The following is a 16,780-nucleotide window of genomic DNA, read 5'->3' as shown; positions in this document are numbered from 1 at the left end:
GATTGTGTGCCTCGTAGGTACCACGCACTGTGCTAGGTAGGAATCGTGGATCCAAGTTATGAACAGTACAGCAACCCTCCTGCTCTCTTGGTGCTGGCATTCTGCTTCGGGAGACAACACAATACAATACACAAATAAGATCCTTTCAGACACTCGTAACTAGAGACGAAGAAAATAAAACAGCAGAGTGTCAGAGAGGTACTGAGAGAAAGAGGATATAGGAGGTCGGCGCAATAAGTATCTATGAAGAGTTGAGACCTGAAGGAGAAGTAGGAGACAACCGGAGTGGCTGGAACCTGTGCAACAGCCTTAAGGTGACAAAAAGCCTGGTGTGTGCAAGCAATCCGGTGGGCCAGGGGAGGGAATAGGAGGGGAGAGATAGGAGTTTAGCTCAGGGAGGTGAGCAGGGCATGTTGGGTTAGGTAGGGAGTGATACAGAGTTTGGATTTTATCCTAAGGGCAATGAGAACTCACTAGTGCCAGAAAAATAATGGCCAAACTGTATTGAATATTTGTAAGTTAATCTTTTAGGGGGCAGTTGGAAGAAGAGATTGTTCCAAGACAAGTATAACCCAGGTACAGTCAGGAAGTGAGGGGGTCTGAGGGAGACAAAGCTATCATCGTTCTTGCTCATGACACAGATCCTGACATGCCCCATCAAGTCAGATCTCCCACTGATAGGAGCCCAAGCCATCAGCTTTGGCTTGTTCCCACCCCGCCCAACCTCATCACCTCAGGCATCCTGAGATACCATCTCCTTGAAGGCTTGCCATCCCACCCAGCACCCTGACCCAGTGCCAGTACCCCACCCACATTTCAGACACCTCCTTCAATTCCACAGAGAGATCACAACCTACGATGAGGACCTCCAGCATCAGGCAACACCCTGATTTCACAACGTGGTCCATGCTAGCCAAACGACCCAGAAACTATGGCTAACACAAGAAATTCAAGTCTATAAGAACTGTCTTGCCATGGAACATTAAATGTGCTGAGAAAGGTCATTGCTCCAGATTAATGGAATATCTTGAAAGTTCATCTATCTACCCATCTTGTCTACCCACCCATTCATCCAACAAATGTTTTAAGTGCCTCCTCTGGGGTGATTCCCATAGTTTATGATAGGGAGTGAGCTGATCCCAGGGGCCAGCTGGTAGCATAATGGATGCTGTGGGCTACATGTTATACAGTAAAGAGTGATGGAGACTGTGGAGTAGGGGTCACATGGCCTATCTAAAGGGCACTGTGGGGACACCTGGGTGGCTCAATCAGTTGAGTGTCTTACTCTTGGTTATGGCTCAGGTCAAGATCTCAGGGTTGTGGGATTGAGTGCCACGTCAGGCTCAGCACTCAGCTCAGAGTCTGCTCGGATCCTCTCCCTCCTCTCCCCTCCCCTCCCCTTCCCTAAACGTTCTCTCTTTCTCTCTCTCTCTCTCTCTCTCTCAAATAAATAAGTCTTTTATTTTTTTTATTTTTTTAAATAGGTCTTTTAAATATCTTTAAAAGTCTTTAAAAATAAAGGGCACTGTGGCTATTCACCTGGCCATTCATTGCTCAGATTGTTAGCATTTCAGATTTCTCAAGAAGTCAGAAACCTGGATTAGAGGTAAAGTCTCTTGATTTTTAGTTGTTGGCAACTAATTCAAATTTTTAAAAAACACTGTGTAAGCCACACAGAACATTTTTTTTCTTTTGACACAATCTCAAATTTACAGAGAAGTTAGGAGTACAATTCAAGTAACGTTTTACCCCTAAACCATCTGAGCATATGTTGCTGACACAATGCCCCACCACCCTAAATAGTTCAATGTGTGTTTCCTCCAAACAAAGATATTCTCCAGTGGAATCACAATACATCCATCAATGCCGGAAGTTAACTCTGATACATCATTACCATCTAAACTTCAGACCTATTCAAGTTTCACCATTCTTCTACAGGATGTCCTCTGTAGCCAAAAGGTCCAGTTCAGGATCTCATGTTGCCTATAGTTAGTTGTCCTGTGAGGTCTCTTGAGTCTTTTTCAGTCTGGAACATTCTCGAGTCTTTCTTTGGTTCTCATGACCTGGATAATGTTAGAGAGGGAAGTTATTTGTTTTGGGTTTTTTTTTTTAGATGCTTTATTCTTTTAATTTAAATTCTATTAACATATAATGTATTATTGGTTTCAGAGGTAGAGATCAGTGATTCACCAGTCTTGTGTAACACCCAGTGCTTATCACATCACGTGTCCTCCTTAATGTTCTTCATGCAGTTACCCCATCTCCCCACCTCCCTCCCCTCCAGCAACCCTCAGTTTGTTTCCTATGATTAAGAGTGTCTTATGGTTTGTCTCCCTCTCTGATTTTGTCTTCTTTTATTCTTTCCTCTCTTCCCCTATGATCCTCTGTTTTGTTTCTTACATTCCACACATGAGTGAAATCATATAATTGTTTTCCTCTGATTGACTTGTTTTGCTTAGTGTAACACCCTCTAGTTCCATCCACATCACTGTAAATGACAAGTTTTCTTTTTTGATGGCTGAGTAGTATTCCATCATTATATATAGACCACATCTTTATCCATTCATCTGTCGAAGGATATCTGGGCTCTTTCCATAGGTTGGCTATTGTGGACATTGCTGCTATAAATATTGGGGTGCAGGTGCCCTTCGAAGCACCACATTTGTATCCTTATAGTAAATATCCAGTAGTGCAATTGCTGGGTCATAGGGCAGCTCTATTTTCAACTTTTTGAGGAACGTCCGTACTGTTTTCCAGAGTGGCTGCACCAGCTTGCATTCCCACCAACAGTGTAAGAGGGCTCCCCTTTCTCCACATCCTTGGCAACATGAGATTGGGCAGTTATTTGGAGAATATTTCTGTTTCTGTTTGTCTGACATTTCTTCTTGATTAGATTCAGGTCATGCATCTTTTATTTTTTTAAGATTTTATTTATTTTATTTTGAGAGAGAGAGTGAGAAAGAAGCAGACTCCCCACTGAGCAGGAAGCACAACATGGGGCTCAATCTCAGGACCCAGAGATCATGATCTGAGCTAAAGGCAAACACTTAACCAACTGAGCCACCCAGGCACTCCTCAGATCATATGTTAGATTCTTTTTTTTAAAGTAATCCCTACACCCAATGTGAGGCTCGAACTCACAACCCCAAGATCGAGAGTCACAGGCTCTACTGACCAAGCCAGCCAGACATCCCAGACATCTTAGATTAGAGGTAGATTGGGGATTCTATACATCACAAATTATCACAGAAGTGATGCTGTGTCTTTTTTGTTTGCATCATAACAGATGATACATGACTTCAATTCGTCCCACTACTGGTAACGTTAACTTTGATCAATTGAATGAGGTGCTATCTTCCAGGCTTCTCCACTGTGCAGTGCATCTGCTCTTTTCCTTCTTGAAATTAATAAATATTTCATAGCGAGGGGCACTGGATGGCTCAGTTGGTTGGACATCTGCCTTCGGCTTGGGTCATGATCTCCAGTTTGGGATAGAGCGCGGTGTCAGGCTCCTTGCTCAGCAGGGAGTCTGCTTCTCTGTCTCTCTCCCCCTGCCCCTCCCCATTGCTCGTTCTTTCTCTCTCTCAAAGAAATAAATAAAATCTTTTAAATGAATAAATAAATAATTCATATGGAGGTACTTGGAGACCTGGTAAATGTCCATCATACTTCCCATTTATTTATGTCAGTACAGACTGATGTAAAGGATTCCATGGGTCACAATATGTTACTGTTACTCTTTTTTTTTTTTTTTTAGATTTTATTTATTTATTCATGAGAGACACAGAGAGGGGCAGAGAGAAAGGTGCAGGGAGGAGAAGCAAGATCCAGGCAAGGAGCCTGATGTGGAATTCCAGGATCACACCCTGAGCCAAAGGCAGACGCTCAACTACTGAGCCACCCAGTCCCTGTTACTGTTATTCTTTATTTGGATACCCAAATTATCCTAGGTTGGGCCTGTGATGGCCCCTTCAGGCAGGCTTCTGTGTCTGGGAGTACTTCCTTAGTCTCTAGCACAACATATTCCAGGCTCATCTTGCCCTCTTCCTGCCCTTGGCCTGACAGCAGCCATTTCTCCAAAAAGCCAATGTTCTTTAGTGGAGACCAGTGTTCAGACACCAAGACCTAGCTGTGCTTCTTGTTATTGGGGTGTCACTGCTCCTAGATCCTCTCCATGGATAGAATTACACATGTGCACGTTCACATCCATGTACACACACACACATTTACGGCAATATCTGTCTATATTTGTCTACATAGTCCTCTGCTATATTAAAAACCATGAGTTCATCCTAATGGATCCAATTACCATCTAAGTCTGCAGGGCAAATTCCCATTTTTCCCATTCCCACTTTGGTTAATTCCCTCATCTGACTGTGAGAAACCTGTCTTGTTGTTTTCATTGTGTTCACTTATTTGGGCCCCATATGCAACAATTTCCTATTGTTGATGCCACCCTCTTGCCAACAAGGATGGCCTTTACAGCCCACTGGAGCTCAGACTCCACCGGGCTGCCTCTCTGTAAGGATGCCCTCCTCACTCACATAAGCTCTGGCCACCCGTGGTGGGCTACCCTCACCCCACGTGGACACTCTTCTTATCCCATTTGGGTTCTGACACCTCTCTGTGGAGCAGCACATACTCTCTCCCTGTGTCTCTGCTGCTGATGCTTACCTTACTGGGACCCACCAAATGGCTCTTGGATCGAATTGTTCAAGAATAGAAGGGAGGGACGCCTGGGTGGCTCAGTCGGTTAAGCATCTGCCTTCAGCTCAGGTCATGATCCTGGGGTCCTGGGATCGAGCCCCACATTGGGTTCCCTGCTCATTGAGGAGTCTGCTTCTCCCTCTGCCCCTCCCCCTGCTTGTGCACGCTCTCTCTCTGTCTCTGTCTCTCTCAAATAAATAAAATCTTAAAAAAAAAAAAACAGAAAGGAAGGGAAAGGAGGAGGCAAGGAAGGAAGAAGGGGGAAGCCACATAAGGCTTCAGTGAGCAGGCTTGAGCTACAGGCCACCAGTTCCTCCCTACTGTGGTGGGGCAGACATTCACATGTTCAGTAAGTATGCCTTGAGTGTTTATTCTGAACCAAAGAGAACAGAGGATGAAGTCATCAATAAACAGAGTGTTACAGGGGAAATACAGCCAGACACAGAGGAGCTGTGTCGTCTTTTTGGATTGTTGGGGCATCCTAGTTGCTCCACTGGTGGCAAACCCCCTTTCAAGCTGATCTGCAGGCCCAGCTTGGCCAGTGGAGTTTAGTCTTGTGGTTAGAACTGACTCAGTGGGGGTGAGGTGTTCACCCTAAAAGTTTCATCATTTTCCTGAGCCGGCCCCACCCAGGGTTAATAGCTTCTTCCCAAAATGAATCATCAAATCCTGGTTACTCAGACTGTCTCTCCCCAACAGCATCTGTTGGGATGGATAAAGTAGGCCAAATTCATGGTCTTTTTGAGCTTTTATCCTCAGACTTCCCAGAGGCGAGAGTAATTAATAATAATAACAACAACAGGGGCATCTGGGTGGCTCAGTGGTCGAGCATCTGCCTTCAGCTCAGGTCATGATCCTGGGGTTCTGGGATCGAGTCCTGTATTGGGCTCCCCACAGGGAGCCTGCTTCTCCCTCTGCCTATGTCTCTGCCTCTCTCTCTGTGTGTCTCTCATGAATGGATACGCAAAATCTTTAAATAATAATAATAATAACAACAATAACAACAACAGGTAATGCTTTCTGAGCATTTACTATATTTGGAGCCCAATCCCTCTACCTTCCACCTGGGTGGCCTTGGACAAGTCATTTCCTGTGTGAGCTTTCCTGGGGCTGCTCTATAACAAACATCCACAAACCTGCTGGTTTTAAACAACCAAACATTTATTCTATCTGTTTTGGGGGCCAGAAATCTGAAATCCGTATCACCAGGGTAAAATCAAGGTATCAGCAGCACAACATATCATCGGAAAGCTTTAAAGGAGAATCTACTCCTTGCCTCTTTGAGCTTCTGGGGACTCTGGGCATCCTTTGGCTTGTGGCTGCATGGCTCTGGTATCTGCCTCTGTCTTCACACAGCTTTCCTGATATGTGCACAGTACCCTTCTCTGTCTTATAAGCGTGCTTGTGATGGCAGGTAGGGCCCAGCCAGAAAGATAATGCAGGATGATTCCTCCATCGAAGGGTCCTTAACTCGATCACATCTGCAAAGATGCTTTGTCCACGTAAGGTCATATGGGGGGGGGGGTCCAGAGATTGGAAGCTCATCTCTTAGGGGACCCGTTACTCATCCTACCACACTTCCCCTCTCTAACCCTCCATGGTCTTGCTGGGGAACAAGAATCTCCTGTCCTCTCAAGGTCCTAACTGGACCAAGAATCAAATTGTCACAAGATAGACGAACAGGAGAAAAATCAGACTTAATTTTGTATGCACAGGGAATGCACATAAACATGGAAATACCAAAGACAGCCACAATGAGGTATATGTGTCATGGTGAACTAAAGAGAAGGGGGTAGGGGACCTTGGACTTCAAAGAGAAGGAATGTGCCCCTCTCTATGGGGCATACAGACGATTCTGATCAGAGTGGCCTTGCTGGGTCCCTCTCTTTCCGCCACCTCTCGTTCATACCCTAACGTAGTTATATATGGTGCTAGCCCTCTTCCTGGAGCAGGTCCTCCACCTAAATTCTTCTTAGGCTGCTCTTGGTGGGGAACTAAAGAGCTTTTCCTGAAGCTGCTGTGGGGTTTGATGACTTTTTTAACCCACAATAATCATCGTGCCAAAGTGCCCCATCTCAGGGTGCCCTTCTGCCTACAGTCTCACCGGTAAGGGGAGGATGGTAATCGAGGTTACCACCTCTCAGGGCCGATATGAGGCCGAATGGGTTAATGTAAATCAGGCAGTTGGTAAGTTGGCAGGCGGGCAGCCCTCGATGAATGGGGTGGTTATTATGAATTGATTTCTTGAGTTATTTCTACCCAGGACTGGCAGTTGTGGGGTAATTGATTCCAGTGATGTCACCTCTCTCCAACTGCCAGGTTTTCAGCAGGATTAAATGTGCCAAATGGGCTTTGTTGAGCCAACTCCTCTGGGTGTGAAGAGCCGCCATGCCAACCCGCCTTGCTGTTTCCAGGGCCCGTCTGCTGCTTTTCCCTAATTAACGCAAAGGCGACACCCGCCAGCAGGCCCGCTTGCTGCCATCCCGGGAAAACAGCACAGCACACGGCAGCTAAATATTTGAACATTTTTTCAGTTACTGGATGAAAATAGTATTTTGGGCATTTACACAGCACAGAGCAGAGGAAAGGGAGAAATCCCACCTCATCCTCGTGCCCATACGATGGTGATGGGATCTGAGGGGGGTGGGGGATGCTGCAAGCAGACCCAAACCATTGTGTCACTGACCTAACACATCGTTTAGGTGTGTTAACTACCTAAACTTTAGGTTTAGGTGACTAACTACCACCGTTAGTCATTTGGAGAAATATAAAAATGGAAAGCTGGTCTTCTTCATCCCATTCAATTCCAGTCACTTCTTGAGCTTCTCCCCCAGGCCAGACTTTGCTAGGCATTGTGAGCTCAATGGTGGCCCTCCTTCAGGGAGCTCCCAGAACCCTACGTTGTTAGCAAGAATCAACCGTGCACTGAACCTGAGCATCTGAAAATGAGGATAAAAGGAAGCAGATAGGAACATAGACGCTGGGGACACCTGGGTGGCTCAGTGCTTGAGCATCTGCCTTTGGTTCAGGTCGTGATCCCGGGGTCCTGGGATGGGTTCCTCGCAGGGAGCCTGCTTCTCCCTCTGCCTATGTCTCTGCCTCCCTCTCTGTGTCTCTTGTGAATAAATAAATAAAATCTTTTAGGAAAATAAAAATTAAAAGAAAGATCCACCTGGGGCACATGTTGGCACTTGGCAGAGGTCCCATGGGGATGCCAAGGATGATGTTGCTGATGATCAACATGCCTTCTCCAGCTCTCAGAAATTCAGGAGTAAAAGCAGGGGAGTTCAGTAAAGTGGAAAGCATCTAGGCCCACCTGTTAAGGGCCCCCACGATCTGGTTCTAACCCTGTTAATTGGTTTCAAGACTTCCTTTCTGAGCCTCATCTTCCCCGAGGATCAAGAGAGCAGGTCTGGCACAATAATTTCAGAGATCTCCGTGTCAGGAGACAAGTGTGTCTTTCCACAATGGCAGTTTTATTCTGTCATAAAGCAAGGTTAACATCGTTGTAAAGCAGGTTCAGGATTCCTAACTCAATGACATTTCACCATGTGACCAACCTGGCTTCTTACACGGGTACACGGAGCAGAACACAAGTCACCCAGCCGACAAGATAACAGAGGGAATAGGAAGTTGATGAAAAAACAAATACAAAAAACAAAAAGGTGAAGTCAGTCTGTGGGCGTGCAGCTGAGAAGAGACCTGGGTCGGATCCGGGGCAGCCCTTGGTGCTGTTTATTCTGTTCAAGCAGGGAAGGATCTCAGTTCTGTTCGGAGATCAATCTGGCAGCGGCTTCGGTGGCAGCTGCCTTTTTTAAGTGGTCAGACATAGCAGGGTCAGCCAGTTTGCTGCCAACATCCTCTCCCTCCTAAAGGGACTTATCGGTCTTGGGCCGCTGCGCACCTGCCCTGCTTCTGCTTGTTATCAGCTCCGGGGTGCTGTCAGCTGGTGCTGGTCCTGGAGATATCTCACCCGAGGTACCCTTAGCTGCTTGTGTCACTGCTTGGCACAGGCCCCTGCTTGACATGAGTGACTCCATCTCGCCCTCTACACCCTCCTACCTTCGAATTCCAATAGTGGTTTTAGGGGTGTGTCCCCCACTCTTGCTGCCCTTCCTCCGGGACCCAGGCCAGTCACGGGAGCACTTTATTGTCCTGGTGAGGGTGGTGTGGAGGCACACCTGAGGAGACAGGACAGGTGGGGAAGATTTTCCCAGGGACAAAGGCTCTTGAAATTCAGTAGAGAACTCTGGGAACACCCCAGGTGCTTGCTCAACTGAGATTGCACTCATTTTCGAGAACCAGTCCCCTGGCACATAGCCCAAGTGAGGGGACAGACATCTCTGGCAAAGGTACAGCCCTCTCGCTCATGCCCCCATGTCCCCGACTACAAGTGTGCTTATGTTAGTGGCCCACTGGCCAGAGTTTCACCTGCTCGTGCATCAAGTATTTATTAAGCACCTACTGTGTACCAATCAGTACAGCAGAGACTGGGGACACATAGTAGGAACAAGGCAGCAAGGTCCCTGCTCTCATGAAGTTCACAGTCCAGTGTGGGCAGGTTATTCATTTTTTTTTTTTTTTTAGATTTTATTTGAGGGGCACCTGAGTGGCTCAGGTCATGATCCCGGGGTCCTGTGATAGAGCCGTGTATAGGGCTCCTCTTGGGGATCCTGCTTCTCCCTCTGCCTATGTCTCTGCCTCTCTGTCTCTCATGAATAAATAAATAAAATCTTTATTTAAAAAAAAAAAGATTATATTTGAGAGAGAGAGAGAGAGAGACGCAGACTCCCCACTGAGCATGAAGCCTGACACGGGGCTCAATTCCAGGACTCGGAGACCACAACTCGAGTCAAAGGCGGAGACCACAACTTGAGTCAAAGGCAGACACCCAACCGACTGAGCTACCTTGGCACCTGGCAGGTTATTAATTAAAAAAAAAAAATTTCTTTCACACTGCAGTGAACACTATGGGAAAAATCCAGTGTGTCCCAAGGCCAGGCAACCTGATCTCATCAGAGAGGATCAAGGGAGGGCTTCCCAGAGAAAGGGGGCATTTACAAAACCTGAAAGATAAAGAGGAGTCAGAAGCGGTACAGAGCCTTTTGGGCAGAAGGAACAGCATAGCAGAAACTCTGGCCATGAGAGCTAAAGGAAAGGCCAACGAGGTTAAGTGTGGTTGGCCAAGCCAGACCATGCTGAGGTCCACTGGCTTGATCACAGTGTGGGCTTCATGCAGAGGGAAATGGGGAGCCCAGGAAGGCTCAAGGTGAAGCAGAGAAGAGAGTTGCTCTGACCACCAGGGCACCATCCACCAATCATCCTGAACTTGGGAACTTTGGAAGTGGAAGGTCTCTGCCATCTGGGGATGGCCAGTGGGTACATGTCTAGGAAAGTCACAGAAGACGCAGGGCTGACTTTTTTTTTTTTTAATTTTACTTATTTATTCACGAGAGACACATACAGAGAGGCAGAGACACAGGCAGAGGGAGAAGCAGGCTCCCTGAGGGGAGCTTGATGTGGGACTCGATCCCAGGACCCCAGGATCATGCCCTGAGCTGAAGGTAGACGCTCAAGCACTGAGCCACCCAGGTGCCCTGCAAGGCTGGTTTGATGCCTCATCTCAATAGATGGTGCCCACACCTGACAGCCCAGCAGAATGGAACCGGTGTGGGCTTTGGGGAGAGGACCCTGACTCACAATACTGGCCATAGGAGTCCTCTGGCCCAACCATACTCTAAGCCTCAGTTTTCTCATCTGAAAAGTGGAGTGGTGATAACTCACAGTTCCTGGAGACACTGTGAGGAGGGAAGTCACAGCGGCACAGGAGAGTACCCATTCAATTGCTGCCAAGCAGGCACCTGCTGAGTCTTCTCTGCCGCACGAGGCTACCAGCTGCTCTCACTAGATACACTTGCTCTGCCACTTACCTACCATGTTTGGGCAAGCCGTCCCTATCTCTGGGTCTCAGGTGCCCCTGTGGAAAGTCAGGGGTGAGCTCCACTAAGGTGGGTCAGGTTGTTCTCCAACTGTGGTCTTGGGTCCCCCAATCCCAGGGAGAACTGGGGTGGGAGTGAAGGTAGGGGCGTGGGTGGGATCCTCCAGCATTGGTTCTCTGGCTGCTATCGTAGTTCAAGAATTAAACTCTGATTTTAAAAGTGAGGGTCTCGCACATCACATTTTTTTTTTCCCCAAAAGGTATGCTGTTGGCATGTGGTGAAGGTGTGTCTTCTGAAATTCAGCCATGGTCAAGGCAACCAGCCTGAGTGATTCAAGCTCTCTTCTAGGCCCCTGCTGCACCCTTGGGGGGCAGCAGAGGTGTTTTCCCAGCAACCTCTCCTATCTGTGGGCCACGGTAAGCTGCCAACCAGCCTAGGGAAGAGGGCATTTGAATATTTTGTTTTCTGGTGTCTTTTTTAGCCAGTAACACCTCAGGCAAGGGAATACCCATACCGGCCTGAAGTGTGATATGGGCTGTGGGAGCATTATCATTGTTATCAGCTGTTTGTACAACCTGATTTTTGTACATTAGATAACAGTCGAAACGACTGAGATGCTTGTACAACATTGTGAGTGTACTTAATGCCACTGAATTGCACACTTAAAAATGGTTGATTTTAGGGATGCCTGGGTGGCTCAGTGTTTGAGCAGCTGCCTTTGGCTCAGATCATGATCCCGGGGTCCTGGGATCAAGTCCCACATCAGGCTCCCCACAGTGAGCCTGCTTACCCCTCTGCCTGTGTCCCTCTCTCTCTGTGTCTCTTATAAATAAATAAATAAAAATCTTAAAAAGAGGTTGATTTTATAAGTGTATTTTAATGCCCATCTCTCCAAGTGTCATATATATGTATATAAATATATATATATTTATTTATTTGTATATTTATATATTGCACTGTGAGCAATGCTGCTCTAGAAAAGTCTGTCATGCTTCCTGGTAACTGGAAAATTATTTAAAGCAAGAGGGCTTAAAAAAAAAAAAAGCAAGAGGGCTCTTTAGCTGATCTTCTTTTTATTTATTTATTTATTATTATTATTTTTAGCTGATCTTCTAAAAAGGAATCCCATGGTATGTATATGCCATGTCTTCTTTATCCATTAATAATTCTGTACTGTACACTTAAAACTTTAAGGGGGTAGATCTCAAGTTTGGTGTATTTCTTTTTAAACATAAAATAGTAGTAATAAGAAAGACTTAGAAGCAAAAGAAAAAAAAGGAAGAAAAAAAAAGAAAGGCCAAGTGATGGGGTTGGGCCCACCACTGGTGGGTTGATGTTGCTTCTGACGTCATCATACCTCCATCAAGGAGCAGGTTCTCTCTTCCTGCCCTGTGATGATCAGTCGGCTGTGTCAGGTGGCTTCCTCTTGGTGGGATTATGGCTGCAGCAGTAGATAAGACAAAACCCAGCAACCACCCTGCACACCCAGCAGACATCCTCTGAAGTGTCATTGGTTACAACTGGGCCCCAGGTCCCCTCCCACACATGATTGTGGGTCCCCCTGTGGTTGGCGTACACATATTGGGATTTCCTCCTGAACCACACAGAAAGGAAGATACTCTACCCCAATCAGGGATGCGGCTTGACAGGGGAACTGGGGGGAACTGCTAGGAGTTGATCAACTACTGGTGTGCGATTGAGTAACAGTTTTCCAGAGCCTTCTTTTAGGGGAGGGGGAACTAAACCCAGCACTCACTGAGGCCTGTGCTACACAGAAAATTGTCAGTATGAGGACAATTGTAACACCAACAGTTATCATTTATCAAGTCTCAATGATGTGCCTGGCTCTGGGCTAAGGGCGGCTGTTAATAACAAACTCGTACTATCACCCCCATTTCACAGATGGGAAAACTAAAGCTCAGAGATATGAAATGATGGAGAGCCGCACAGAGGCTCATTCCTTTGTGTTGGCTTGGCCTTGAAAAATAAAAGGAATACCAAAAAACAGTTATTGCCATTCCATCAGATGGATGTATTCCAGCAGGTGGAAGCAGGCTGACTACCTGAGAGCTCTGAATGGGAGGCTCTGCAACATGATTTCATTTTGCAGCTTCCTCTGCACATAGGAACAGGGTCTGATGAGTTCACCTGATTCGCAGATGGAGCATCGATGGTAATGGGAGGTCCCCTGGCCATGCACCTGAAGAGGGCAGGCTTATCTGTGCGGGTTTCCCTCAGGGCGATGACCTCTACACTGGGAGGAATGAGGTAACTGTAGGTCAGGCTTGCTCAGGGGGATAAATGATGTGGTGGTGATATACCTTTCCTTTGGGTGGGGAGAGAAGGTCAAAAACAAAAACAAATTGATGATGTTTTTGAATAATAATAAGATGAAATTGAATAATAGTAATTAAAAGTGTCCCCCTTTCCTCCTGTGGTGGGTGGTATAATGACCTCCAAAGATGCTCACCTCCCAATCCCAGAAGCTATATGTTACCTTGTCTACATGGAAGAAGGGGCTCTGCAGACGGCATTAAGGTGAGAAACCCTGGAGGTTATCCTGAATTACCCAGGTGGGTACATGAATCCTTAAAAGTGGAGAAGCTTCCTCAGCTGATGTGACTAGTGACGAATGGTCAGAGGGAGAGGCTCTGCTGTGAGCTGTGAAGATGGAGGAAGGCCAAGGAACGGGGTGGCCTTTAGAAGCCTGAAGAAGGCAAAGAAACCCGTTCTCCACTACAGCCTCAAGAAAGGAGTGCAGCCCCACTGACACCTTGAACTCAACCCCATGAGACTTCTGTCCTTCTGTCCCAGGAGTATATGAACATAAGATGTTAGTAATGGAAAAATGGGTATCAGGTAAGAGGGGACTCCCTCTACTCTCTTTGAATTTTTCTGTAAATCTCAAACTATCCTCACATAAAGTTTGTTAAAAATATGGAGGAGCTTCCAGTTAAATAAAGAAGTCACGGAGATGATAAGTACCTCAAAGGGAATACAGTCAACAATATTGTAACAATTTTAGCAACAGATGGTGACCACATTCAAAGGGGTGAGCATTTTGCTATGTATACAATTCTTGGATGGCTAAGTTGTACACCTGAAAATAACATGATATTGTGTATCGACCCTACTTCAAGAAAACTTTAATTAAAAAGAGGGTCACCTGGGTGGCTCAGTTGGTTAAGCTTCTGACTTTGACTCAGGTCATGATTTCCGGGTCCTGGGATTGAGCCCCATGACAGGCTCCCTGCTCAGTGGGGAGCCTGCTTCTCCGCCTCCCTCTGGTCCTTCCCCACCCTACACGGCACGTACTTTCTCTCTCAAATAAATAAATAAAATATTTTTAAAAAACTTTTTATTTTTTTTGAAGATTTTTTATTTATTCATGAGACACACAGTGAGGGAGGCAGAGGGAGAAGCAGGCTCCATGTAAGGAGCCCGATATGGGACTCAAACCCGGGAATCCAGGATCTCGCCCTGGGCCAAAGGCAGGCACCCAACCACTGAGCCACTCAGGCGGTTCCTAAAAAAAAAAACTTTTTAAATTAAGAAGATAAACTTCCCCATCCCTGACCAATTACATCAGAACCTCTGTCTTGGGGATCAAGTATCAGGATTTTAAAAAGTCTCTCTAGGGGCTTCAAACCTGTAACCGAGGTTGAGAGCCACTCATGCATTGAAAGCATCTCATAAACTCAGAAGCAAGATGAAAGTGCAGGTTGTTGTGATTCACCAACCAATGTATTATCTTTAGTTACACAAGTACCACTGACCATCGTAAATTTAAAGATCTAGGGAGAGGAGGGTGCCTGGGTGGCTCAGCTGGTTAAGCATCTGTCTTTGGCTCAGGTCATGATCCCAGGGTCTTGGAATTGAGCCTCATTTTAGGGTCCCTGCTCAGAGAGGAGTCTGCTTCTCCCTCTGCCCCTCCCCTTGTTTGTGCTTGCTCGCTATAAATAAATAAATAAATAAATAAATAAATAAATAAATAAATAAATAAATAAATAAATAAATAAATAAATAAATAAATAAATAAGGATCCCTGGGTGGCGCAGCGGTTTGGCGCCTGCCTTTGGCCCAGGGCGCGATCCTGGAGACCCCGGATCGAATCCCACGTCGGGCTCCCGGTGCATGGAGCCTGCTTCTCCCTCTGCCTGTGTCTCTGCCTCTCTCTCTCTCTCTCTCTCTATGTGACTATCATAAATAAATAAAATTTAAAAAAAATTAAAAAAAAATAAATAAATAAACAAATAAATAAAAAAAACCTAGGGAGAAATAAAAATTAAAATCCCCCTGAATCCTGCCCCCTAGTGGTATCTCCATCCTCTGTTTTCGGTGAACGCCTTTTTACACTTTTTGTTCTCCTGGATATCTCCATTTTTGATTATTCCTGTTATTATCAAAACACAAAACTGGGGCTGTGATGGGCAGCCGCATACCCCCGGGGGCCTGGAGCTTCCGGCCTACTGCAGTATCCTTCATCTTTAGGGAAAGGATGGGGAGCCCAGCCCTAGTGAGAAGAGAGAAGCTGGAGGAGTGGCTGACGGAATGCTGTGAACACCCAGCGTGGACCAATGTGCCTTGGCAATGCCACCTACTAAGTAAGTGAGGAAACGGCATGGCCTCCGATGCCATCACACTTCAGCCAATGGGGAACCGCTCCCATGTCGTCACGCCATGTCTCCAGCCCTGTTTTCTCCTTCTGTGCTAGGACACCCAAAGACACAGGTCCAAGAACAGCCCTCCTCACTGTGCTGGCCCAGGGCCCGGCCTGAGCGGCGTCCACCTGCCAGGGCTTCCCCTCTCCGCCCCCCGTGGGCTGTAGTCATCAACCTGTCATGAAATATTTAATATTGTTGAACTCTTTAAATGGCCCAGCTGGTCCGCATCTGCTGGCCTCTTTTAAGAGCGACACCTGCAAGTCACAAGATCCTGGAAACACAATCTGAAGAGGAAGCAGCAAGCTCTGAAGGTTGCGTGTAAATCCTGGCTTGCACAGTCCTGGCTGTGTGACCTCAAGAGAGTGTCTTGGCTTATCGAGGGTCTCAGTTTCCTCCTAGACAGAATGGAGGCAGAACTCCCAGGGGCTGGAGGAAGGCTTACGTGAGGGAATATATCCCAAAGTGTCTGGCACATGGTATTCAAATAATGTTAGTTCTGTTTCGTCTTTCTTTTTGCTTTCTTTCTATGTTATGCTTCCCTATTTCTTTAGAAGAAGAAGGGGTTCAAAAGCAGGTAATCTACTCATTCCTTCCCAACAAATATTTATGGTGAGCCTACTCTGCGCTGGATGCCCTGAGGATAGGAGGGAAGGTGGTGATCCCTGCTGCGAAGGCCCGGCCTAGGACCAGACAGGGTGAGGCTTCTACCACCTTCCTTGGGGCAAGGACACCACCCTCTGAGGCTCAGTTTAGACAACTGTAAAACAGGAATGATAAGGGGTGCCTGGGGTCGGCTGGGTGGCTCAGTGGTTGGGCATTGGTCTTTGGCTGGGGTCATGATCCCGGGGTCCCAGGATCGAGTCCCACATTGGGCTCCCTGCAGGAAGCCTGCTTCTCCCTTTGCCTGTGTCTCTGCCTCTCTCTCTGGGTCTCTCATGAATAAATAAATAAAATCTTAAAATGAAAAAAAGAAAGGAAGAAAACAAGGCTCAGGGAACAGAGGGGACTCACTCAAAAGGCATAAAATCATCAGCCAGGTCTTCCCCTACCCAATGCACATATTTCTTTCCACCCCCCCCCCCCCAACATCCACATATTTCTGAAGTTCCTACCACATTCACAGAGACCCACCAACAAGCATTTATGTATTGGGCTCTTCTGCTGGGCTGACCCCAGGGGGCAGCTGCCTCCCTGGTCCACTGGGGACATAATATGGGAAAGTGGCCATGAGCCTGGCCAAAGGGATAGGGGCCAACAGGAGGGGCCATGCATGCCTCATGCATGGGGCAGGGCTGATCCTGGGTCAGCACGAGTGGAGTCATGGGAGATGTGAAGAAAGAGTACTTACCTGAGATGCACCAGGTGCTCTGCTACCGTGTGCTCTCCACTGAAACCTTCATTTCGTCCCATAAGGGCAACTCTAAAAAAATAGCACTGCTGGTATTCTTGTTAAAAGGTAAACTGAGGCAC

The sequence above is a fragment of the Canis lupus genome, chromosome 27 (assembly GCF_048164855.1).
Source record: "Canis lupus baileyi chromosome 27, mCanLup2.hap1, whole genome shotgun sequence".
NCBI classification, from domain to species: Eukaryota; Metazoa; Chordata; class Mammalia; order Carnivora; family Canidae; genus Canis; species Canis lupus.
The sequence above is the reverse complement of the archived record's forward strand: the minus strand, read 5'-3'. Positions refer to the sequence as shown.